The sequence below is a fragment of the Camelus dromedarius genome, chromosome 30 (assembly GCF_036321535.1).
Source record: "Camelus dromedarius isolate mCamDro1 chromosome 30, mCamDro1.pat, whole genome shotgun sequence".
Classification (NCBI taxonomy): domain Eukaryota; kingdom Metazoa; phylum Chordata; class Mammalia; order Artiodactyla; family Camelidae; genus Camelus; species Camelus dromedarius.
The window spans coordinates 8,564,007-8,588,112 of record NC_087465.1 but is presented as its reverse complement, the minus strand read 5'-3'; the positions used below and the strand labels follow the sequence as shown (position 1 = coordinate 8,588,112).

Below are 24,106 nucleotides of genomic sequence, written 5' to 3'. Positions count from 1 at the left end.
CTCTTTAACATGATCTCCATCAGGGCTGCTGAGGGATAGATGGAGTTTTGAAGCATGGCTATTTTAGCCAGAGTTTACTGTTCACAAGGATCCAAAATCCATTTTAGCTAACTCTGAAAAAGAGAGACTTATTGTAAAACAAAAACAGCCCCCTCTCCCCAGAACGGCCATCTCAAGGACACAGCAAGGGACACGGCAAGGACTCAGCCAGGCCCTGTGGAAACTGAGACAGGAAGACCCGGAAACTGAAGGTTCTCTCTTGTCCAGCTCAGAAGCCACATGGCTGCAACGCTTTCTCGTTCTTTCTGTCTAGTCTTCCCTTCAACAAATTTCCTCTGTTTATAAATGAACCACCTGGCCTCCAGCCCTGGCCTGTTTGTCCTCATAGGTCCAACAGAGACCCCACCAGTGACCACCAGTGACCAAGATCTTGGTGTCTCTGTATTGACATTTTCAAGAGGGATTCTGTCTCTCAGAGTTACTGGCCTGTCAACTGATAGGTTGCACTAGATAAACGTCTGCCGAAGGCTAATTTATCAGCTGCAAACAGGGAAAGTCAAGGTTACATAATCATCGGCACCATAAATGGTGATCCTTTCCAGAACAAAGGACTGTAGATGGATAAATATGTCTATTGCAAGAAAAATCATGGGACACCCCCCCCCCCTTTTAATATGCTTTCTATCAATGCCTATTTCATGTTTTGGATTAAGTAAGCGGGAAAGAATGCAGAAACCATAACGATTCTACCCCTGGCCACTTAAGGATAAATTTTTTAAATTAGATTTTTTTTTAAGTTAGCTTTGTATACAGACTCTCTGCTAAAGCTGCAGCTGATAAAGGCAGCAAAGTTAAAATAAAACTGAGTTTTACCAAAAGGCTTAAAGAGTAGCAAGGAACCCATGCAAGAAAAGAGGGGAAAAAAAGTGCCTGAGTGAATATTTTAATTAACTCACATGCAATTTTAATTAAAAACATAATGTGTCAGGAAAATGAGTAATGCCTTAGGGCAATAAAGTAGCTGGGCTTCTTGCTTAATCTTCCACTTCATCTCTCGCATGGCACGTGTATGTTATTGTTAAGAAAAGATTTTCTTCTTCTGTTTCATAGTCAAAGAGAACCCCTGCTGACAAAATAGCGAAGTTGTGGAGAAATACTGCGTGTGACTCTTTCTGAACTAAGAGTCCCTGATTCCCTTTGGCTTGGCCACTTCCTCTCTTAGCACATACCCTTCCCAGAAAGCTGATAGCTCGATTAAATCAAGGCCTCGAAACTCACGCTTGCCAAAATTTATTTTCCTTTTGTGATTTAGGATTATAATGAAAGGGCAACAATCTCTTCCCACCCCCTACATGTTAAGAGTCCTGAGAGTGCCTGGGTCCCTGTGTGGTGCAAAAATAACCCTGACTAGAGTCATATGATTTGGGTTTTATGCCACGTCTTTTTGCAAACTCACTATAAATCTTCCTAGAGTTTAGTCCTCTCACCTATCAGCTATGGAGAGAAATTCCCAGGGCTGCATGGAGCCATGGACACAAACGTGGTCACCTCTCCTTAGGGATTTTATTCTGGTGTAATAGAAATATTTCGTTGCTTTGTTGTGTAACTCACCACTGCCTTCTAGGAGGGACTGGTGTTGGTAACTGCATAATTAATAGGGGAAGACAGGAACCCACCAGAAGGTGCCGGGGCACCGTGTGATGGAAGAACAAAGAGGAAAACCACTGTGGGTCCTGGTCAGGAAGGTGGGTGTTTAGAAAACAAACATGTCCGATGAGCTTTTTAAAATGATACACTGTTGAGGCCTCAGGTTAAGTCTCCTCTTCTATTTCCCTGATAAAATCTCTAGAAAATTCCACATTGTTCACTATTGATTTGTGGGCTGGTGGATTCTTCATGGAGACTGCACAGAGCTACAAAGTCCTCTAACCCTAGTGACAGCTCATGTTGGCTTCCAGGGCCGAAGAAGAGGTTGTCCCTTAAAGTCTTGCCTTTTAGAATTACTCTTGGTTCCTGGAAATCCCAAGGTCCCTCTTCTATCACCTCTAGAAGCCAAATTACAGAAAACAGTACTCAGCACCAATGACACCCATTGTGTTACCCAACTGGTCTCCAGAACTTGCCCAAAGCCTTGTTGTTAAGCTGGGAGGACAGACCTATGTCATATCTGCTTAGCCCTAATTCTTCTGAAGAATTCTGAGGCTGGAGTAGAGCGAGCTTTCCTAAATGACCTAAAACTACAAAGTATGCCAGTACGAGAGAAATGGACAAGATCAAAAGTTGGGTAGGAGTGTTAAGATCTGAGAAATCGGAATTGGTGTCCACACATCATGAAGGCCAAGAGATCCAGCAGTCAGAAGTAAGTCAGGTCACTGAGTTAGCAATACGGGCCCCCAGAGGGTTCATGTCCTAGGGTTCACAGCTGCATATTCCTTTATGAGCCAACCATGGTCTAGCCTGTGGGTGGCTTGGCCTTGAATAAAGGGCCAACATCTCATAGTCAACTCTACCTTAACAGTTGTTTGCTTCTAGCCACCTGGCCAGGTCTCCTCCTGTGCACTGAGGGAGCGCACAGACCTCCTGGCTCTGCTGGGCTCGAGGAGAGCGCCCACAGTCTGGAGGGACGCTCTCTGTTCCTTACTGTTTCTCTGACCTCTTACGGAGCAGTGAAGTCATCACTCCGGTACACCCAGGGGACTTGATAAAAGCAGCACTTTAGTCCTTTCCATAAAGCACTTGTTCAGATTAGTTCCCCCGTCTGTCTCAGGTACCCTAAACTCGATCTATATGTACTACATCCTAATATTTTTTCCGAATTTTCCTAAGGAAAGCACATTCTATCTTTAATGAGATTATGGGACTTCTTGCTCACTGTTGGCATGTCTTGTAACTGTATTTGCATCCAGATGTACTGGACGGATAACAAATAAGAACAGACAGATAACTTGGGAACTTATTTGTGTGATTTTTTGCCAAATAAATCACAAATTAGAGGTAAAAGTTCGGAGTTGAATTCACTGCATGCTGAAAAGATAGGATCTAATTGTGTGTTACAGTTCCTGCTATTGTGACCATTCAGACTGGACTTCCTCCTCCTCCTGCTCAGGCAGCTACCCTGAGATCAGGCAGAAGTTCATTCAAAGAGCTGTTAATTCAGCATCAACTCCCTATCTTCTGGGCTAAAGGTAGAGAAACATGAATACAGATGTGTGATTCGTCACACATTCTGAAGCGTGCTTCTCCAAAAGGGGCCCACTTACAGTCTTGGGATTTCTATCTTTTTGGTTCCCAATCCAAGTCTCTGATTTTCAAGTCCACTGGCTGAAACAAGAGGTTTTCACTGGACGTTCAACGTCACCAGTTGAGGCAAAGAAAAACCACGCAGTTTCAAAGCTTCCTTCATAGAAATAACAGCAATGCCTTTCTGCCAGCATGGTGACGGTGGTACAGAACAAATCCACGTAGACATGGGAACCAGTTCAGACTGTCCTTCACGAGAAGAATCTGCACCCTTGAGGTTTTTGCATGGTTCCTTCTGGCCCAACAGCCCCCAGTGACCTCGTGACCTCTTCCTTCCTACTTCCTGTAGCAGCCCAGAAAGGCAAAGGATAGATCAACAGAGCAATTCTGCTGAACTTCCCCTTCCGTAACCATCCTGCTCTTTGCCTTCATCTGGGGCTTACCCGAATCCTCCCTTGAAAAGAACCCTATTCTGCACCAATCAATTAGAGGTAAACGTTTTATTTTGAATGTGGAGCTTTTTATTTAACAAAAGAATCCTTAAGTCATTCTGGCTTCATGTCAGTCAAAAGTAGAAAGCAATTTAAAATAATTCACAGTCTCAGTATTGCATAGGACATGTCCAGAAATCATGTTTTTTCTCCCAGTGCCTCCTTCCTATACCCCAAATTTCAGTAGGGACTCCATCATTATTAAGATAAATCAATTAAAAAGTATATATTTTTTACCTCCAAAATTCATTTGCTATGCTTCTATCAATACTTTGGGGAAGGAGTCAGTAAGAATGATGACACACACTTCATTGTATCATTCAGTCCTTGGAAACTTTACATGTAAACGAAGCAGGTGAATGCAATGAGTCTATGTCACCTGTCCTTGGCTACATGCCTAAATTTCCTCCAAAGGACCTTTAATCGGTTAGTTTGGAGGGATTTGATTCTGGTCACAATGCAAGTAGCCCTTAGTTTTCAATCTCTACCCTGCAGTGTAACTAAACTCCTGAAAACGTTCTGAGCTCAGCTTTTAGTAGAACAAAAGTACAGTGTGTCAGGCTCAGTTGAGACAAAATGAGAAGACTGTGCCTTGAAGACAAGTAGTAGGAATTGTGAGGCTGGGAATGATGGGACTTCACATTCAGCCCAATTTTGACTAGGACTAGCCTGAAAGCAAGAATTTCCCAGGCAACTGCCAGTTCAGGGGAGGCTAAGAGAGTTCTCTTAGCAGCCACTCAGGGCTCTCTGCGACCACCGAAGCTCAGGATGGTCCTTCCCAACATCCATAGTTCCATCTCATGTCCTAACACAGACAAAGCAGCATCGTTTACTAAGGAGCCTATTTCTTCTATCACCAAAGAGGAGGTTGGTGCTGGATACCTGTTTGTCCTTCCCTTGAAGCCATCAAAAAGTGAACTGTCCTGACCGCCCGGGACAGCCTTTTGGAGAAAGCGATGCTTAAAGAGAAAAGGTACAACCACTCAGAATATTCAGGCGGCTTTGGGTGTGGATTCTTGTCACTGCCGTGGAGATGGGAATAAAATTGTTTTCCAACACACAAGGGACTTTCCACTTTCACTAGATATAAAGTAATTTTTATTAGATTATTACCATTTTAATGGGTACTAATCAGCTGGTAAACATACGGGCAAAGCTTCTATCAACACCTGTTCTCTGCTGGTATGGAGATCTCTTTGCAGCATTCTGCATACATAGGCTGAGTTCATTAAATACTAAATACTATATTAATAATTGACTTCCTTGGAAACGAATTGGCCCCAATGCTGCATGTTGTTTTAATTTTCCTTGTAGAGGCACAAAAAAACATAGAAAGCTTCTCATACAGGGTATTTTAACCAAGTAATCACAATTATTACTGAAAACAATGGTTCTGATGCTTTTTTGCTGGTTTCCAAGGACTTGTGAAAAATTCCCTTTTTTTCCCTTTGTAAGACTGTTCATTTCATTTAGTTTTTAAAGGCCATTTCAATTCCCATTTCAACTGCAGGATCTTGCTGCCTGAAGCCAGAACACAACCTACTTTCTCTTTCTTTCTTTTTTTTTAGACAAATAAGAAGAAACCAGAATCTTATCTACTTAGCTCAATTTACTAAATAAATTTAACTAAATGTCTGCAGTTTGGATTCAACGTTATTTAAAAAATTTTTTTTCAGCTCTTCATTTGATCTGCATTTAATCTGTAAGAATAAGGATAAAATGAGGAAATCAAAATAAAGAGAAATAAAGTCAAAAGAAGCCAGTGAAATAGGGTAAACTCATCTTTTAACCAGGAAGTTACTGTAAGTATGTTCCACCTGGGCTCCCACTGGGACATGTAATATAATATTAATAATTCTAATGTGAACGATCATTTATTTAATGATTATTATGTGGTATATACTATGCCAAGTGCATTGTTTAAATTTAAAAAAAGCCCATAAGGTACCTATTATTATCTTCATTTTTAAGATGAGTACACAGAGGTTCGGGGAACTTAAATTCTCTAAACTACTGAGTGCTAAGTTGGGATTTAACCTAGAGCTAAATCCCATTTTCTTCTACTATCCTAGGCTGCTTTCTCTCCCTGATAAAAATAGTTATGTTTACTAAGTTTCTACTATGTGTGCTGGGCGTTTTGTATATCTACCATTTATCACCTTTGTAGCCACCCTCTGAGATAGCCATTTTAATCTGTCTTTAACAGGAACAGGTTTAGAGAGACCCAGTTTCTTGTTCAAATTTGCACAGTTAGGAAGGGGCAGGACACAATTTCAAATCTGGATCTGCCTGACACCAGAACCAGGGTTCTTTCCATTTGGCATCAACTCCTCATCAGGGACCAACAGTGGATGGATGGGGAAGAAGAAGGCATTTCTCAAGATTGACACTGTAGTTCATTGCCAATGATAAATTAAGACATTAAGAAATACTCTATCTATAAAGTACCTAGCTTATATGGCTTTCACAGGTCTGGTAAATTAATCAGAAAAGCTTTGTAACTTATGGATAGGTCAAAATGTACCCAGCATCTTATAACTACATGAAATGCTTAAATATTATGTTTAATTTTCCTCTCATCTCTGTTGATCTATCAGCTATTTGGTGTTTCATATTTTAAGAACAAAAGACATGTAATTAATGCTTTGGAAATATGGAAACCAACCTCCACCCTTTGGGATACATGTCTTAAAGGAGATGTGTTCCATAGGATTATGTCCTTGAACTCAGAAGATATTAATAACAATAATGACATCATTCTTTTGTCTCGTTTTGTTCACATAAGAAGACAGGTGGGGCTGTGTATGTGTGTGTGTTGGGGTCAGGGCACAGCGGATGCACAGGAGATTAGGTCTTTCTTAATAGATGGATAGCATTCTACCCATATGACCTACATTGTATAAGTCCCTACCTCATCTCCCAAGAATGTGTCGCTCTGCTCGGTTTCAGAGGCAATCACGATGTGCCGAGAACCACACTCGTATCACCTCAGTTCTCCACAGTGGGGTCGAGAGTAGCCACCAAATCAAGGTATCTTAGTGGTCTTCTCACTGCCTGTGTAGCCCCCGCTCTCCCCACTGACAGGTCCCAATGGTGGGGCTTGCAGCTTTGGTCTCACTTTTGTTTGAAGAACTCGGGCCTGTCCTCGAGCACTTGCTGAGTAACTGAAGCCCGCTGCTCCGATGGGTGAATCCAGATGGTGCCTGCCTCCCCCTGATTCTTATCCAGGGGCCGCACTTTCTTGTTGCGGTGACCTTGCTGCCACTTGAACAAGCTGCAATGCTACTTGTTGGCAGAGTCACTACTGAGCCTGCCTTAACCCTTGGACACTTTCTTTGGCCACTTAGTAGAAACCCCATAGTCATATACCAACCTGTTCAAGTCTAGTGAGCCTCATTCACCGTCTTTCTGCCCAAGGATGTCTCAGTGTTCATCGCGTCCCAGTCTCAAAGCGGGAAAACAACGCTGTCATTCTCCATCAGCCCCGGGCATCTCTACCACCAGTAAAGAGTCCCATTATAGTTATTTTAATACGATTCCTTTTCTCTTTTTCTGTTAGCCTCAATTCTCTCTGATGCATTTGTCACAATGAAAATGAACCAGTTAAGATCTCTGAAGACAGTCTCTCCATTTTGAGCCCGATATAGCCGCTTAGTTCTCTACACTTGCAACCTGCATCCAAATAACGGATGTGTAACGACACTCACCCAAGAGAATTATAGTGGGTTGAGGCAGCCAATTTACTGCTGCTGATAAGGTGTGAGGGAGTTGCTGCCCCTCTGGGCTGGAGCGCAACGAACAAAACAATCCTTCTCTATGTCTTCACAGAGCTGGTGTGGCTGGCAATATTCTTTTCATTTAATTAATTTTCAGTTAGTATTTCTCAGGGGTACATAGAGATAAAAATTCTAAAGTTTTCTTATAAGATGTGAATAATTACTGGCAAATACATTTAAACAGTAAGAAGAAAAAGAACATAACTTCAGTATTTCACAAGTTTAGTTATCAGTTCATTATTTGCCTCCTCAAGTTAAACCCACAGCTGTTTGATGACCACCTGCAATGTACAAGATACCCACTATGCACAAGGCACCCACTATGTACAGTTCTGATGGGATACTCTCAATCTAAAACTCTGCCTCTTCCAGCTCTAACACCCGCTTCCTCCATGTTTCCTCACTATGATGCTTCTTTCCCTAACAGTCACAATAGCACCAGGGATAATTTGGAATTTCAGTGGCCACCTCGGGGAGTTTTGGACAGGAAAGAGATTATTATTAAATTGAGATTAGCTTAGAATAAAAAGCAGACACTTTAGAAGTTGACTTGTTTGCCTAAAAGATTACTATGTTTATCAGAGGAGACATAGCCCTCACTGCGGATTTTTGTGGTTTTTTTTTTTTTTTTTTAATTTTAGAGATTTTTAAGTACAGGCTTTTTAGTCATAATTAAACTGAGATAAAACTGTCAAGAGCCCAAGCTATGTCTAAATCAGCTGTACTTCACTCTCTTTTGTGTGTATGTATGTCAGGCTGTTTTTCTACATTGAAACTTTATTGTCTTACAGAGGAGACACAATTGTTTTTGTATATTAATCTTCTATCTTGCAACCTTGCTTATTGTAAATTATAAAATCGTCTGTTAGTTCCAGGAGTCTTTGTTGTTGTTGTTGTTGAATCTCTGCTTTTTGCCTAGGTAGATAACCATGTCATATAATTACTTTTTATAGCAATAATTTCATATTTTTATAAAGCTGGCTCCCTCTCATTACTTTTCTATTCCTCTTCCTCCTTTTTCTATTCTTTCAGGAAGCATTAAAGATTAACTGATTTAAAAAATCTGTTAAGTGCCCACTCAAATATTTGGTCCAAATAAATAGTCTAAAATGTCCCAAAGAAAGTAAAAATTAGTTATTTAGCCATGTTTTTCTACGTGTTTTGTTTTGTGTTTCTCTTTATGTATTTTGATTTTCTATTTATGAATATTTATATAGTAGCCTCTATTACTATAGTTACAAGATAAGAAAAAGCTTTAGTTCTAAGATAAAAAATGATCAGATTACCCTATGATTCAAATATTTGAAAAATTAGTTTATGTATGAGAATAAAGTCAAAAAAAAAAAAAATAAAAAAAAAAAAAAAAAAAAGAAAAAATATCATTAGTTTGGTGAATAAGAAGAAAGAAATGTATATATAGATAGATAAAATATAAATTATAGTAATAAATATAGTAATCAACTAAATGGACTGATCATAATGAAGGACTTTTTTTTAAAGGTTTAATTGTGTGAAATTCTTACAATCCTACAAATCATATGATTTAAAGTGTTAACTAAAATTAGTAATTTCCAGATCCTTAACCAAATTTAAGACCTTAGGTAAATGATTAACTTAATTAATAAGCAATCTTTGGAAGCCTATAAAATTTCTAAACAAGCAACAGGCACAAACATTGGTTAGTTGAACCTAATTTTAATTTACTCATTTCTTAAAATGACAATAGATAACAAAATATGCAAATGATTTTAAATGACATAATATATGTTTGTTTTTGCCTTCTTAAATAAGTGTCCATGTAAAAGAGTAGCTAAATAATTTCATCATTTTTTGTTCTCTGGTTTTCTCTTGTGTCTGGAAAGAAAAAGAAATGCTTTTTTTTTTTTAAACTAAATAATCACTTTGATTAAAGATAATCTATATAAATGATTCCTTAAAATAGGTAGAATAGCTATAGAAATATACAAATATGTATACAAGTCAATGGATTTTTTTAAATTTTAAAACATTATATGATACACTGGTGTTATATTACATTATACTGCACATGATACTAAATAATATACTAAACGTCCAAGGCCCAAAGTTCTGTCATTAGCTTTCATGGGATTAAGGCAGATCCTTTCTAGGGCACACAAGTTGTCTCTCAAGAGAATTACTCAGGCTTTTAGAAATTACTTTCAGTCATAGATTCTACTCCTTTTCAAGCTGATATGACTACTTAATGCAATAGACTGGTATGATACCAAAGGTCTTGTCACCAGTAGGTGAGAGCTGCCTTTCTAAAACATTCATCTAAGTAGCCTTTATAAAATCTTAAATCTACAGATTTGTTCTTTTGAAAAAAGACACAAGAGAAAAATTGCCCTTGAGCCTTGATGAAAAAGAAGCTAGCAGGTACTATTAACAAATAAGACAGCAGTAAAACTCCAAGATGTTAATCATGAGGGTGATGTTTTCAACTCAGAGACATACATTCCTTCCTCCTTACTATTGGACATTTATTCCATAAAGGGGTCTTACAGCATTCTTAGGAATTCTCTGCAAGTGACAACTACGTAAGTAGACAACTCTTGTTTAAAACTTTAGAACAAGCTGGTGATTGGAAAAGTAAATGGCTTTTATACAAGACAATGGGATAAAATTAACTTTCTGATTCTTCAACATATTTTTCTTACCCTTTGTGAGCCTACTAATATTGCCTATTATTATTTGTTGACATCCTTTATTAACTAAAAATTTCTCAAACTTATCTTCCTTATCTTTGTCCTGTTACTTTAAACTTCCCATGGTCTTTTGCCACTTAAAGCAAAATCAAAACTCTAACATTAAAAAAAAAATGAATAACTGCCATTCTGAATTTGACTTAGTGCCAACAAATTTTATTAATTATTGATTAAGTATTAAACACTGCAGAAGATGGATTCCGTTTTACAGTCCTCTTCTGATACTTAAGTACACCTCACATCATTTAGTCCCAACCTTTCAGTCCTATAAAAATTAGATCTTGACCTCATGTCAATTAAAGGCTCCTACTGAAGTAATTGTAATCTTATCAGCAAAACCTAGCCTATCAGAAATAAAAATTAATATTTGGGTTATTATTACTGTAATAGCTGGCTTGTCCACTTCAGAGATACTCCAGCCTGCTTAAAAGTGGACTATTTAACTCCACTCAAGAAATCTTACACCCTTGAACAAAGAAAATGGTTCACATCTATTATCCGAAATGTTATTCTTACTTTCAATATAGTCTTTGCCCCACTGGGACATTACTCCTTAAATGAATGTCAAACTTATATGCATTTGCTACACACTGAATCCTACGGATTCATTCGAATTATTAGCTGCCATGTGAACTACAGTTATCCCACAGAAGGGATAATACATCTGTAAAAGGTGGTCTGAAACTTGTCTCTGATTCTGTCAAACATTATAAATAACACAAATTCTTCCCTGGAAACCCAGCAAACAATTGTAAATTTATTACTCAGCATTGTCATGGACAACTCAATAGCCACTGGTTTTCTCTCAGCTAGCTAAGAAGGAGGTGTCCTGGAGTAAATGCTTCCTCACCTGACCTATACAGGTTACCAGGCAAGTAAAACAAACCACAGCTAAGAAAAACAACACGCACAGTTTGATTCTGGTACGTGTTTTCATTGCATAGGTTTTATAATCTAAACTCCTGGCTCCAAGACTCGATACAAGGACTAACAATCACTATTTTGTGGTAACTGTGGTACAATTGTTGACATATCTTATTCAGAGCCTTAAATGCACAGCCTTTGTCACACAGGGTGACTCAAGAACTCAATGGAAAGAAAAGGATGGATTAACCCTTGTACAAAGATTGACTATGTTCTCTGGACACCCTCCTGCTCATGATCAGTAAAACCCTGGCAATGGAGAAAATTCGAGTATCATGGATTAATATCCCAACTTCTGTCTTTGTCTTTCCTTGGTTAAAGAGGAGGACTGAAAAAGAAAAGTAGAACCTGGCGGCTGGAACCTGGTCTGGCACTATCGGTGTCTGGGGTTGCCAGGCACTGGTGTTCCCCAGTTAAACATAAGTGATTCCACAGAACACTAATATCAGGGAAGACTGTTCCTGTGACCACGAAGGATCAAGGCAAAAGCAAGAGCACACCATAATCATGTCTGAACACAAACAAAACATGAACGTTTTTTAAACCACAAAATTATCAAGCATCCCCTAACATGGCTAATATGTGTAACTACTGATTCTTTAGCAATTACACCTTTAACTTCAGTCTATATCTTCTTCCTTCTAGTTGAGATCTTCTAAGATTGCCGATCAGAATTACTTCAACTTCAAGTCAGCATCAAACCCAAAACAAAGGCTTGCTTTCCTAATTACTCCCCAAAAGCAACAACCACAAACTCAAATGTTATACATAATTTGTCCTAAAACTGCAATATGCCCCAGGGTGAATATTCTTCCTCCTTGAAATAGCAACAAACCCAACCTCATCTACAGGTGTGTTCTTGGTTGTCTCTGGTGAGAGAACATTGACAGGTGATCAATAAAAGGCAGTTTCTGATTTAAGACATGTACAATTCAATGTGGAAACAAGCAACTATTTATCAAGATTTATTATATAACATTACATCCCATGATAGGTTTAAAAGCAGTTTTATTACAGAGGAGAAAGCATAGTGTGTTCTGCTGCTGGAATAGGTGCTCTAACCGTCTCATAAAGGAGAAGGCATTTGAAGTGGACTCTGCAGGATGATGAGAGAGAAAGCAACAGAATGAAAGCTAACACTCACAAAGAGGGAGGAACCTACCCGCATGAGCAGCGGCATTGCGGTGTGAAAGTTGATGGGTTTTCAGTGACAGCGAATTGTCAGGTGTAAAGCAACTGGACCTGGTACAGGAAACTATGGCATTTGGACACAAGCAAGGCTATGGCAGGAGAAATTAAAAGCGCTAAGCAAAGCGATATCTAATCAGAGTGTGCTTTGGGAAGACAGCCCGGGAGTGAGAAAACAGAGTAACCTTGGGGAGAGACTGATGACAGTTATAAAACTATTGCAAGTGTCCTAAACTCAGGCAGGCAGTGGGAAGGGCACTGAGAGGACAGACTTCAAAGGAAACATTCTTGACTTGCAGCATTACTGAACTCAGGGGCCCACAGGATGTGTGAACTGAGGGTACAGAGAGGACCAAAAGTTGACTCTAACATGAAGTCTGAGGAAGATATAAATCCTGATTTGAATCTGCTACAATTTCTGTATATTGGAATATTTATATGGGAAGGTGAAAAGGCTTCTGGAAACACAGATTTGGAATTTAGAAGAGAAGTCTAGTCTGGAGAAAGAGATATGTATGGAGGTCAGAGATGAAGGTACAGCTTCTCGTGAAGAGATGGTTAAAATGAGGACTGAAATCTGGAATTCTGGAGAATCCCATCCGTTAAGGGGCAGACAGAGATGAAATAGAATGTTAAGAGAGATGAGATGAGAGCTCGGAGATAAAAGGATGCCTCAAACAGTACATGGAGTGTGGTAAACACACAGCATGATTTTTTTCTGAATGAATACATAAAAGTTGTAAATTCCCATCACAATTTTATCTCTCACAATACCACCGTTTCTCCAGTTTTGGCAAAATGTTCTTTAGTGTGATTTTTCTGCTACCTTTGGCTAATCTAAAAATCTTGCCATGGTCAATGTCAGGCTCTTAGACTTCCCTTCTGAAAAACACTGGCGAAGCAAGTATACGCAATCCTATTTATATTTTTTAAATTACTTGCCTGCCTTGACCTGCCTGAGTAGTCAAGAGACCCCAGGATATCTGGAACACGTAAACAAAGAAACAGGAAACAGTTAACGGCTGCTTCTGCAGCAGCTCGGTAAATTAGAATAATCAAATGCATCTTGGAGTAAACTCACGTGCACATAGCTGTAAACAGTAATCTCCATTCTTTTAAAAGTGCAAATCATTTATTACAGCAATTCATAATCATTCTCATTTTGAGTTCTAGATGAGAATAAGTCATAATGAGAGAATCTGTACTTTCTAATTAGAGTTGAATTTTTTTTTAAAGCAGAGAAATAAAATGGTGAATTACTACAAAGGAGAGGAAGTCTACAGTCGATTGAAGAAAAAGAAAGAGAACTTAAGACATATCCAAATCAAACAGAGATAAAAAGTTTCAGTCACTGAGGGAAATACACAAAGCACATATCCTTTCTCCCAGCATCCCATAGAATTTTGTATAATAGAGGTAAGACAGTATCGTGAGTTGCTGTGGAAGAGGAATTTGGAGGGTTGGCCAAGCTTTGAAAAGGCCTCCCTTTTGGGTGTGTGCCAGGCTTCCCCGAGCACCCAGTGCACACAATTACTGCATTTGCATGTGTAAATTGGGTAATGGCGTGCCTAACTATCAGATTTGTATGTGAAAATGCTATCAGCATATGCACTATTGGTTGTGTGCCCACTAAAACAGGACTTTTAATGGGGCTGCATTAGTTGGGGTGCAAAATTTCTAAGAATTTGAGACCAGGTTCTATATCCCCGGATCCAGTGTAGACGCCCCTCTGGATAATTGGCACCCCTGATAATTACTTTGTTGTTGTATATCCTCTCAAATTCTATCTAGGGGAGGAAATTCATCAGAGGACCATTTGACCAACTCTAATTAGCACAGAGCAAAATTGTACCCAAGTCACTCTTGACAGTGCCTGTCGGAGCCAAATGAACAGACTGCAGCACAACCAACCCATTCATCCTGGCCATCTTAACAATCCACATGGATCTATGCAAAATTGACTCAGGTTCCTTTTTTCCCTAAGATACAATATTTCTCAAACATCTTTTTTGTCACCTCATGTTACTTTTCCGGACGTCGGTGTTTCTCAGTTACATCACAGGAGGAACAGACAATCCCATTGTCCCTCCACCCCCACAGAATAGGTAACAATTGATCATTCTCTCACCCTACCTTCGCGGTCTTCTTTCTTCCAGAAGTTTTCAAGCTTATGATTTAGGACCCTAGAATGTAAAATGCAATCTGAGAATTTGCTCAAGAAACATAGCGATCATACTTCCTGAATCAAAAGTTGGTTCACATGGTGTGGGGATAATAGCACTGAATGCTTCAAACCGGAATTTGGTTTTAAAAATCTGGGAAGTTTGGCTGCTGCAGCCCAAAGGTGCCTTAATCGGGGCAGCTCCCTGCTGATAACCCTTACTTCCCCTGCCCACCCCTCCTCCAAAAAAACCCCCACCTCAGTGTAAAACAACTGTCAGAATACATCCCTCCAGAAGCCTCCTTTCTTCAGTCTAAAGTGATAATTTGCACACAAATTGCTCGTCCCAATTCAGGATTTCATCTCTTAATATAACCTTCGGTCAAACTGCTCAAAACAAAGTGATTATGGATCACTTGATCTTTTTTCACCCATTCATCTTTCTAGAAGTCTTTCTCAAAGTCTGTCCTAAATAACATTTAATAAGAAATAACCTGGAGAACTTGTGAGAAATGCAGATTCCAGGCCTCACTCCAAACCTCCTGAACTGGAATTTGGGGCAGTGAGGCCTAGGGATCTGAAGTTTCACAAGTTCCTCAGGAGATCTTTGCAGATGAAAGCACGCATGTTGTGCGGGTTTAGCTTGGTTTTGTTGTTTGCCTTCTTCCATCTCGCTGCGAGGGGTCTCAGCACTGAGTTGCAAACTATCAAAAGCATGAATTGCAGCCTCCTCCTTTAATACAGATGGGATCATTGTACTGGTTTGTAGTTATGAGAATGAAATCTTAGCAAGAAAATACATCATGAATATTCAAAATAAATGTCATAACATAAAGCACGCTTCTATCCAGGGAGATCACTGCCTTCCTCAACCTGTCTGCTTTGCCTCCTGATATTTTGGAGAAATGGCAGCCCGGAAGACCCAAGATCATCTCCCTTCAGGTCCGCCACGAAACAAGCATCTCTCTAGCAATTACCCCTGCCCCAAGAATGCATGCAGTAGGTGATAAGAATAGACTGATTTACGGTCGCTCAATATCGGAAAGGTGTAGCATTCCATTTCACAAATGGTATTCTGCTAGATTAGAAACTATCATAAACACATTGGAGAATTCCCAGCCCAGGACCCATAAACCGCTGCATTTTCCCCCCACATTTTAATTTAGCTATCTGTTTTGGATTACATAAATAAAAATGAGCCTGCATTTTCTTTATAAAATAAGTCAGTCTCTCTACATAGGAATCACTAGTTAGATTGAGCATTAGAGCATATATGAAATTGCATCCTTCAAAGACATGAAAACATTTCTCAATGAGAAAGGGGCTGCTCACGGTGACCTTCAGGTTGAACAGTGGGGGGGTCGGCACCGGCACTAAATCATTGTGATTCACAGATGAGATCAACATATTCATATTTGTTTGCCAAATGTGTATTTTAATTTAGGCTTTTCTGATTGATGCGTGTAATTTATGCTGCCCAGAACTAAGGCGTCATATTTTTCTTTTTTTCCTAACTAACCGGGGGAGACTTTCTTGGAAACAGATAAAGGGAAGAGTCCAGTAATTTGTAGCAATGTGACTACAGCCACACATGTCCTAGAATTAATGTTCTTCATTAGGGTGAGTAGGATCAGCTGTATGTATACATCAGGTTTTTAATTAACTCGGTCCCCACAACAGGATTCATGATTCAAACTGTTAGCATTTTTTTTGTTGTTGTTAAATCACAAAATAAAAAAAATTGGATGGCACATCTTTTTCACACGCAAAAAAAAAAAAAAAAAAGAAAAAAAAAGGAGAGGGATGTTCAGAGAAATGAAAGGCTCTTTGTATAATACTGAGAGTGCTCAGAAGATCTTTATAATCCTGTGTTAACCAGATAAAGGAGAGCTTGGCATTGAGTGATTCCAAAGAGATGCTGAAAACTCGACCATTGTGACAGTTTTCTCTCTGTATGATACATACGATTGCAGTTTATTCATGTTGATGTCTTTAAGCTAACATTTGGAATTTGTTAGATTATTTTTAACTGCCTTGTTCTTGCAGAACTGACCTGGCGATATTTTAATAAGACACTGCCAATTTAAAGAAACTTCAGTAAGGCAACAGAGGAGCTTAAGCGAGGGGTGAGGGGAGAAACTTTTATAGCAGCTTCATTCTCTGAGATCATATTAACATAAATTTGACAGTTAAACTCCATATTGCAAAAAGGCTGCCCAGACTTATTTAATTAAACTTAGAACAAATATGTTTCTTTATTTGCCAGGTACAGCTTTTATCTTAAAATATCCACTTCCAATTATGATGCAAGACTATGGTTTAGGGCAGGAGCATGGAGCAGTGGACAGTAAGACTGCGCAGATGGAGGGCTATGCAGCTAAGTGGAGAGGCTGGCTGCTGATGCCCGGCTCCTGGTACCCACGATGCTGAAGAAATTCCAGGAGAGCTGCTGATAATTTGGAAAAGTTATTTCTTCTCTATAGATTTTAAACTATAAAATTCAAATACGATTGAGATAGTTCTCCCAAATACATTTTCAATCTATTCTTTACTAAATATTTGTCGGATAAATGTCCAAACTAATTATCCAAAGAACTCTGGAGGAATGAGCAAGGCCTCTGACCTCAGGAGGTACTGAATTTGTACTTTGGATCTGTTCTGTATTGAACTGCAAATGAGTTAACCCTGATGAACCTCGGCTTTCTCTGCTGCTGAGATTATCTCATAATTTTTGGTAAGGATGAAATATGATTCATTCATTCAATGAGTATTTATGGGACACCCTTATTTTGTGCCAGTCCCTCTTCTAGACAATAGTGAACAAAGTAATATCCCTGCCTTCTTGGAGCTTCTATTTCAGTGGAGGAAACAGGAAGAGATAAATGGATTCTACACGGTCAGGGAGTTTTAAATTTCATGAAGCAACATGGACGAATAGGAAGCTAAAGGCTGGTGGCAGTGGGAAGGCGGTACCCAGACGGGGCAGGAAAGTGGCATTTGAGCAGAATGGAATGAAGGGAGAAAGCAAAGCCTGAGAATTATGGGGGAGACAAGCTCAGAATTCCTGCTGGGATCTGCCTTGGCCTGGCCAGCAGACGGGAGGCTTGAGTGGGAGGGAAGGGGGCTCACCAAACCTGACTCCAGGTTGACTTTCTCACCTCCTTTCCCACCACCAGCCCCCTGAGGATTCAGTCTGACTCAGCCAGGGGATACCACGGAGGGACTGGTGGCAGGGAAGAGACAGGATCTGCTTGCATGTTACAAATACCGTTTTGGCTGCTGTGTGGAGTGCAGACTTGTAAGAGCAGAAAAGACAGACGCCAGAGGTGATTGCTATTTTTTTAGGCAAGACAGTACAATGGCTCAGACTGTGGAAATAAGGAGAGAGGAGAGAAAAATGGTCATTTCAGGATATATTTTGAAGGCAGAACTGATGGGATTTGATAATGGATTGGATCCCATTCCTCTTGGACAAACTAAACAAATACAGAATATATTTACCTAAGGTCACTCTACTATAAAATAAACCAATAAGAACGCCAAATGGTTTCAGAAATGCAGCAAATAGGAAAGTCCTCTCAACAGGATGGCTGGGTACCACACAGGACTTGTCGCACTGTTACAGTGATGAAACAGTGATAGAAAGCCCCGGCCTTTGTTAATGGAGCTACTGTCCTAAAGGACAATGAAGCGTTTGGAAACCCCTACAGGGGTTCCTGTGTCTGAACACACTCCTCGCGGTAATGTGTGTAGGACTCCAAACTGAAAGCAGAGACAGCGATGGTGGAAGTACCCTTCTCTGCTGCTCAGGCAGAAATAAGAGGTCAGACCAACTCAGTGGAATTTTCACACCAACAGAGGAAAATCCTCTACGTTGTAAATCCCAGGGGAACGAGACCATGTATTCCTCACGTCTTCAGGGCCTACTTTATGCTAGATGGCCATTTAATATTTGTCAAAATGAAGAGAAGTGGAGAATACAAGGGCTTTTCAGGGATGGTGCATAAAACCACATTCAGAGATCCAACCTCCACAAGCAACATTTTGGGTTTGGGTGAGACTTGAAGCAATTGCCATTTACCAGTTACAGTTACAAAACGTTTGTGGTCTGTTTGTTCCTTTCAATAAAACATCCTTCTGCCACATCATAGCCTGGGCGCTTGCACAATTTGGAACTGTGGCCAATCAACTTGGATGCCTGGTTTCCACGTTTCTCAGTGTGGCCAAAAGCCAACACAAGTGTCACTTGCCCACAGAATGCCTTGAACCCTCCCTACTACAGATGTCTCAGCACACGGCTTCCGCTGTAATACTCCTGGTCATCTGTCAAACGTGAAGAGCGGGAGGTTGAGGGAAGATGGACTGAGAAGATTTACTAGAGGGAGGTGAGTATCTTCCCTTCAAGATGTGAGTGGGGTGGTCATGAACTTAGCTGCCACACATTGGCTTACCTCCCAGCTCTTTGCAAACAAACTGCTGAGTTGTAGGCTTTCTGCTACTTGTTTCCCATAGAGTGGGGATGTTCTTCTATATCGAGTTTTAAGCTCCCCGGAATATTCTAGCTTCTCCATCATACATGGGAATGGCTGAGTAGTTTTCTGCGGACTTCTTAGCCTCGTTCAGAGAAACAAGAGGGAGAATTTTCTCCCTTTCCTTGAACAATATTGAGCCATTGTGTCTTGAGAATATAGAAGAGGACAGTAGAACATAAGATCAGGAATAAATTAACTTTCCTTCTTAGAATAACATCCAAAATAATCTGTTTATTAGTTTCTTACCAATTGGTGAGATATAAAATCAAAATAATTATCATACTCTGAGCATACAATAACTTTTCTTTCTATTACATACACTGATTTATATTTGACAGAGTAATTTTACACACATTTACTTGTTCATTAAGGGTAGATGGGATAGAAATTGTTTCTGAACTTTATAGATATAAAATACTCTCATCCAGATTAAGTGGCATGTCCAAGGATACATAATATGCAGCGAGCCTGGACTCTGATGTGGGTCTCACACTTGGTTAGGCACAGAAACTCAGCAGGGCTTTGCAACATCTATTTAGTAAAATTACTATATCAGTCAGGGTTCTTAGTAGCCCAAATCAGTTTTGCTGATTTAAGAAGAAAGCCAGTTTATTGGAAGGCTCTTGGGTGGCTCTCAGAATTGCCAAGAGGGCTGAGAAATGATCCCATTTATGGGCCCACGATTTTTAATGAAAGAGATTTTTATCACATCCAACAGTAGTCACACTACCTGGTCACTAAACATCCACTTAAGGAAAGCTTTGTCTAGAGAAATATTTAACTCATGGGCCAATAGTCCAGCATAATCTGTCTCTTCTCTTTCATCCCTCAGTAGTACTTAGTGAATTTAAAGGCAGAGGAATTCAGCGATATGTCTTTTCCCTTTAACTCCTGCATATGAGTCTACAGAAAGCAGAAGATTAGGTACCTTGAAATCCTTTGAGTCCCAGATCAGCGCTTACTGCCCACATGAAATCAGACTCCTTACATTTCCTATTTACCTCAAAGAGTTGATTGTTCATTCATTCAGGAAGTATTCATTGAGGAGCAGAGATTAATGCTGTGAAAGTGGTTCATAGACTATGAAGTTCAATGACAGTTGTTGTTACCACACAATTTAGTGCCTAATTCTGTCCTGGCACTTATTTATAACTGTTCGTCTTTCTGGTCTTTCCTCCTGGATTGCAAGACTCTTTCCTATAGTCCATTCCTCTTTTAATAAGCAAGAAGAATGCTAGTCCACAGTAGGCTCAGACGGTGCCAGACGCCGAAGTCCTAAGTTGATCTGTGCAAAGGGAGCTCTGACTTTGGCTCTTAGCTGCAAAACGTCATCTAACTTTTCCATTGCTCAGTATCGCATCTGAATTCCTTAGACCATCACTCAAGACCCTTCATGATCTGGGCTTAACTTACTGTGTTTTTTCCCTTGCTCTCCTTCACCAAACTTCAACTTTCTCTGGTCAGATTAACTTAAAACCCCTCACCGTGCAAACGCCCTGTGCTCCCCTGTCATCTCCTGAAGCTCGTGAGCTGTTTCTTTCCTGTGGAAACACCCCAACCGATTGCATCTCCACATTGCAAAGCCCAGCTCAAGTGCTAACTTTTACATTACGGTAAGTAGGCACAATGTCTTTGCCTTCAGAACAAACAGCAATGTTTGCGTCTATAATATTTTTGCCATTATGAAGTCATCACACTCATTTTATTTCTTTGTCATCTCGGGGATGTTAGTCTTCCAGGAAGCTGCATCTCCTGGGTCAGATACTGCGTGTTCTGGACAAACCCCTGAGTGAGGAAGAGCAGAGTTTATGAATGCCTGGGCATTCTGTAGATTTTCAGCTCTTAAAGCTTATTGTAGTTTTTATTGTGACAACTTTTTGATGTATTATTGCTTACATTTTATAGGCAGAAAGTTTAAGTCAGGCTATAAGCAAATCAGGTACTGAAGGGAAAACAGGGTTAGAAGCCGGGCTCCTGGATGTGAACTTTATATTGCTTATATCCAGCTGTTGTGTACATTTCTCCCTATAAATTAAAAAATAACTGTAGATAAATTAGTATCCACAGTTGTCTGGTTTGTAAGTGACTATATTTCGCCAACATTTCTTTCCTTCCAGACATGGTATGGTCAACGCTGTACCTAATCAGATTTTAACTGAGTTTTTGCTCAAGCCACAGACTCTGAGAAGCAGGTCACTGTTCATGAATGAAAAGGAGCTTTCCAAGCAGCTAGAATAAAGTATTTTGTTACACAAATGGCAGGTCACGTAAGTCCTCAAGATACAGGCAAGAGTGAGGTGGGAGTGAATCACAGAACACTTACTGGGCTTCTGTGGACATCTTACTTTTGAATTGATAAGAAGAGGATTGTGAATCTCTAGATTCCTATTCCTTGTCATCAGGGGAGATGCTACAGTAACTCTCCCCTGCCCCGAGAGACTGTGCCTGGAAGCCCTTTTTTGCCAGTAAAAACTGGGTTACGTATTTCCTTTGTTTAAGAAAGTTAGGGACCCCATTTTCAGCCATCAAAACAGATATTATCAATACAAGTATGGGAAAAGGATTATCACTGTGGCACTATGATTTCATACACGTCTAGTCACCAATACTAAGGAGTGTTGTCAAATATTTCTGAGAAAGCTCACACTGTCTCCGTAGGTTGATTAGATGAGATTTCGTACATTGGAAATCTGACTACTTTCCAACAACTTGATTTCACAAATGGAAAAACAGCATCTGTTTTCCTGCCGTTTCACATATGGCGATCACTGTCGCTGAGATGAGCTGAAGCAGGTAGTCCGTGTGACAGTGTCCCTCTGGAGTGCCGCAGTCCCCTGGGACCAGATAACACTGGTCTGCTGTGAGGGGCTCTGGCTCCCCGGGCAGTGGAAAGTGCATATTTCATCAACATATGCAAAGCATCCGTATGAACAGCAGATTACAGAAAAAATGATCAAATGCAACATTTAGAATCTTTCTGTTTGTCTTTGCAGTGGCTAATTTGGATAGGTGTACTTGGTCCCACACTCTCCCAGTCTGAGTAGCTGACAAAAGAATCAGCCAATGGCTTGCAGAGGGAAAGGAGTGGAAATGCTTGTAGATACACAGGAAGGCGGGTAGTACTTGTTAGGAGAGACTAAGACTGTGTCACGTTAGCCAGCAACGAAAAAGGAAAAAAGAGAAGCCATGTTGGACAGAGATGGGAACTATGTTTGACATATAAAAAGACTTAGACCCCTCTGGAATTTCATTAAGGGGGTCTCTGTCCCTCTGGATGTTTAAAAATCTTCAATGTCTATAATGGAAAGAAGAGTCCCTAATCAGTGGTCCAACTGGGGGAAGAAAGTCATGAAACTGAACCATGAAACCCTTTTTTTTCCAGGATCAATGTTTGTGTTTTGAAGGTCAAGAGATTGGCAGCAGTAAAAATTAAATTCCAGAATCCATCCACCAGCCAGGTGCACTGCAAGGAGATACTCTTTTTCTGAAATCACTGTGCCAGTGGCTTTCATCCTGGTTTGGAAGGACAGCTCAACCAACTACAGAAAGGAAAGCCTTCAGGGATTCCAGAGCAGTCCTAGATTTCTCCTGAATATCACTACCATGAAACAAACTGTTCATCGGGAGCTGTTCCTCCAGCAGATCTCCATCACAGGCCCGTAACAGACTGCAACTGCAAAAGCTAAAAGTGCTCAATCTTTAACTATGAAAACAAAAGCCAGGGTTCTCAACTTGCCCATACTTATTTTAGGTCAATTTTATTCTGAAAAATTATCCAGTAAGGCACTGATAAATTTGGAGTATTCTGCAAGGTTGAACAATAATCCTCTTTTGACATATGAGAATCAGAAAGACACTGGGAGAAAAGTAGAAATTGAAGGCAAGGGAGAAGAAGCACATCAGGTTAAAGACTAAAAGGTGCACACGGGCTAAAAGATACCCAAAAGAAGACAGCTGAGGCCACCGTTCCTCGGGAGAGACTGCAAAATTAGATGCTCCCATGCCGATCGAAAAAAAGATATCTATCCGGGACTAAGTTTTACAATTTATAATTTAGAAACTTACATACTTTAGGACTGGTACCCCTGAAGTACATAATCTGGAAAGTATCGGATGTTGAACTTCACGCAATTCTATGACCACCAGGCTGCCCACAAGGGCTAGACCATTCTTAAAAGGTAATTGTCAATGATCACCACCCATGAGTCTCCTACACATGTTCTCAGGTTGCAAGAGAAGTCACCAAGCCAGGCCAGCTCTCTTCTCAGATCACACTTGAGCCTCTTGTCCCGAGAATTGTCCCTTCATCAATTTGGCCTCTTTATGCTAACGGCCCGTGTTACTTGCAGTGTGACTCTTACCTTCCCATGCTTGACCCAGGTGATTTGCCCATACCTGCATTTCTGCATCTTGGTCAAAGCCTGTTTTGGACTTTACTGTTCTCCTATCCGGCCTGAGTTCTGTCAGAAAGAATTGGGAGGTAATATATGTGGATTCTGTTTTCAACTCTCGACCTAACCAGCAATGTAACCTTGGGAAGTCAATTTCTTAATATTGCTTGGCCTTAACTCTTCTCAGCTGCACAATGAGGAGATTCAGCTTGAACAGGGAAGCTCCTCAGAGACCCAGGGAGAGAAGTGCTTCCATGCACTCTTTGGCCAGATTTAGCTGAGTAACATTGTGGAATTCCATATAAAATTTTGTTTGAAAAAAGGATTGGCCACTAAAAAAGAGTCTTCAAACTTTTGAACTAGAGGGTCACCAAGTTCTATTTTAGAGTCAGTAATTTTGTCCTTTATCCAAACATTTAATCTCTTAATCAATCTTCATTTGAAAATTGAGGTTTTATCATCCTGCAACATGGCCTGATGAAAATGTCAGGGATCAAGGTGAATTATAAGCAATTTGTGAGCAGTGAACATACATTTTAGTATCCTGCATATATTTTTTTTTATCATGGGTTAGATTGTACTGAAGGCACTTAATACAACTCAATAAACACTGATGGAGTGCCTGTTTTGTACCAACACCTTCTTATTTTTGGGGATGCAAAGATAAATCAGGTGTT

The 24,106-nt window shown here is 40.0% G+C and overlaps 1 long non-coding RNA gene across 1 annotated transcript in view; it reads right to left on the bottom strand.

The window, feature by feature from the left end:
• LOC116149650 (uncharacterized) overlaps positions 1-24,106 on the bottom strand; it is a 189,541-nt gene that overhangs the window by 75,417 nt on the left and 90,018 nt on the right. The window contains exon 3 of the long non-coding RNA XR_010378516.1: positions 14,479-14,528. This is a non-coding gene — a long non-coding RNA (uncharacterized LOC116149650). The remainder of the gene's footprint in view (positions 1-14,478; positions 14,529-24,106) is intronic.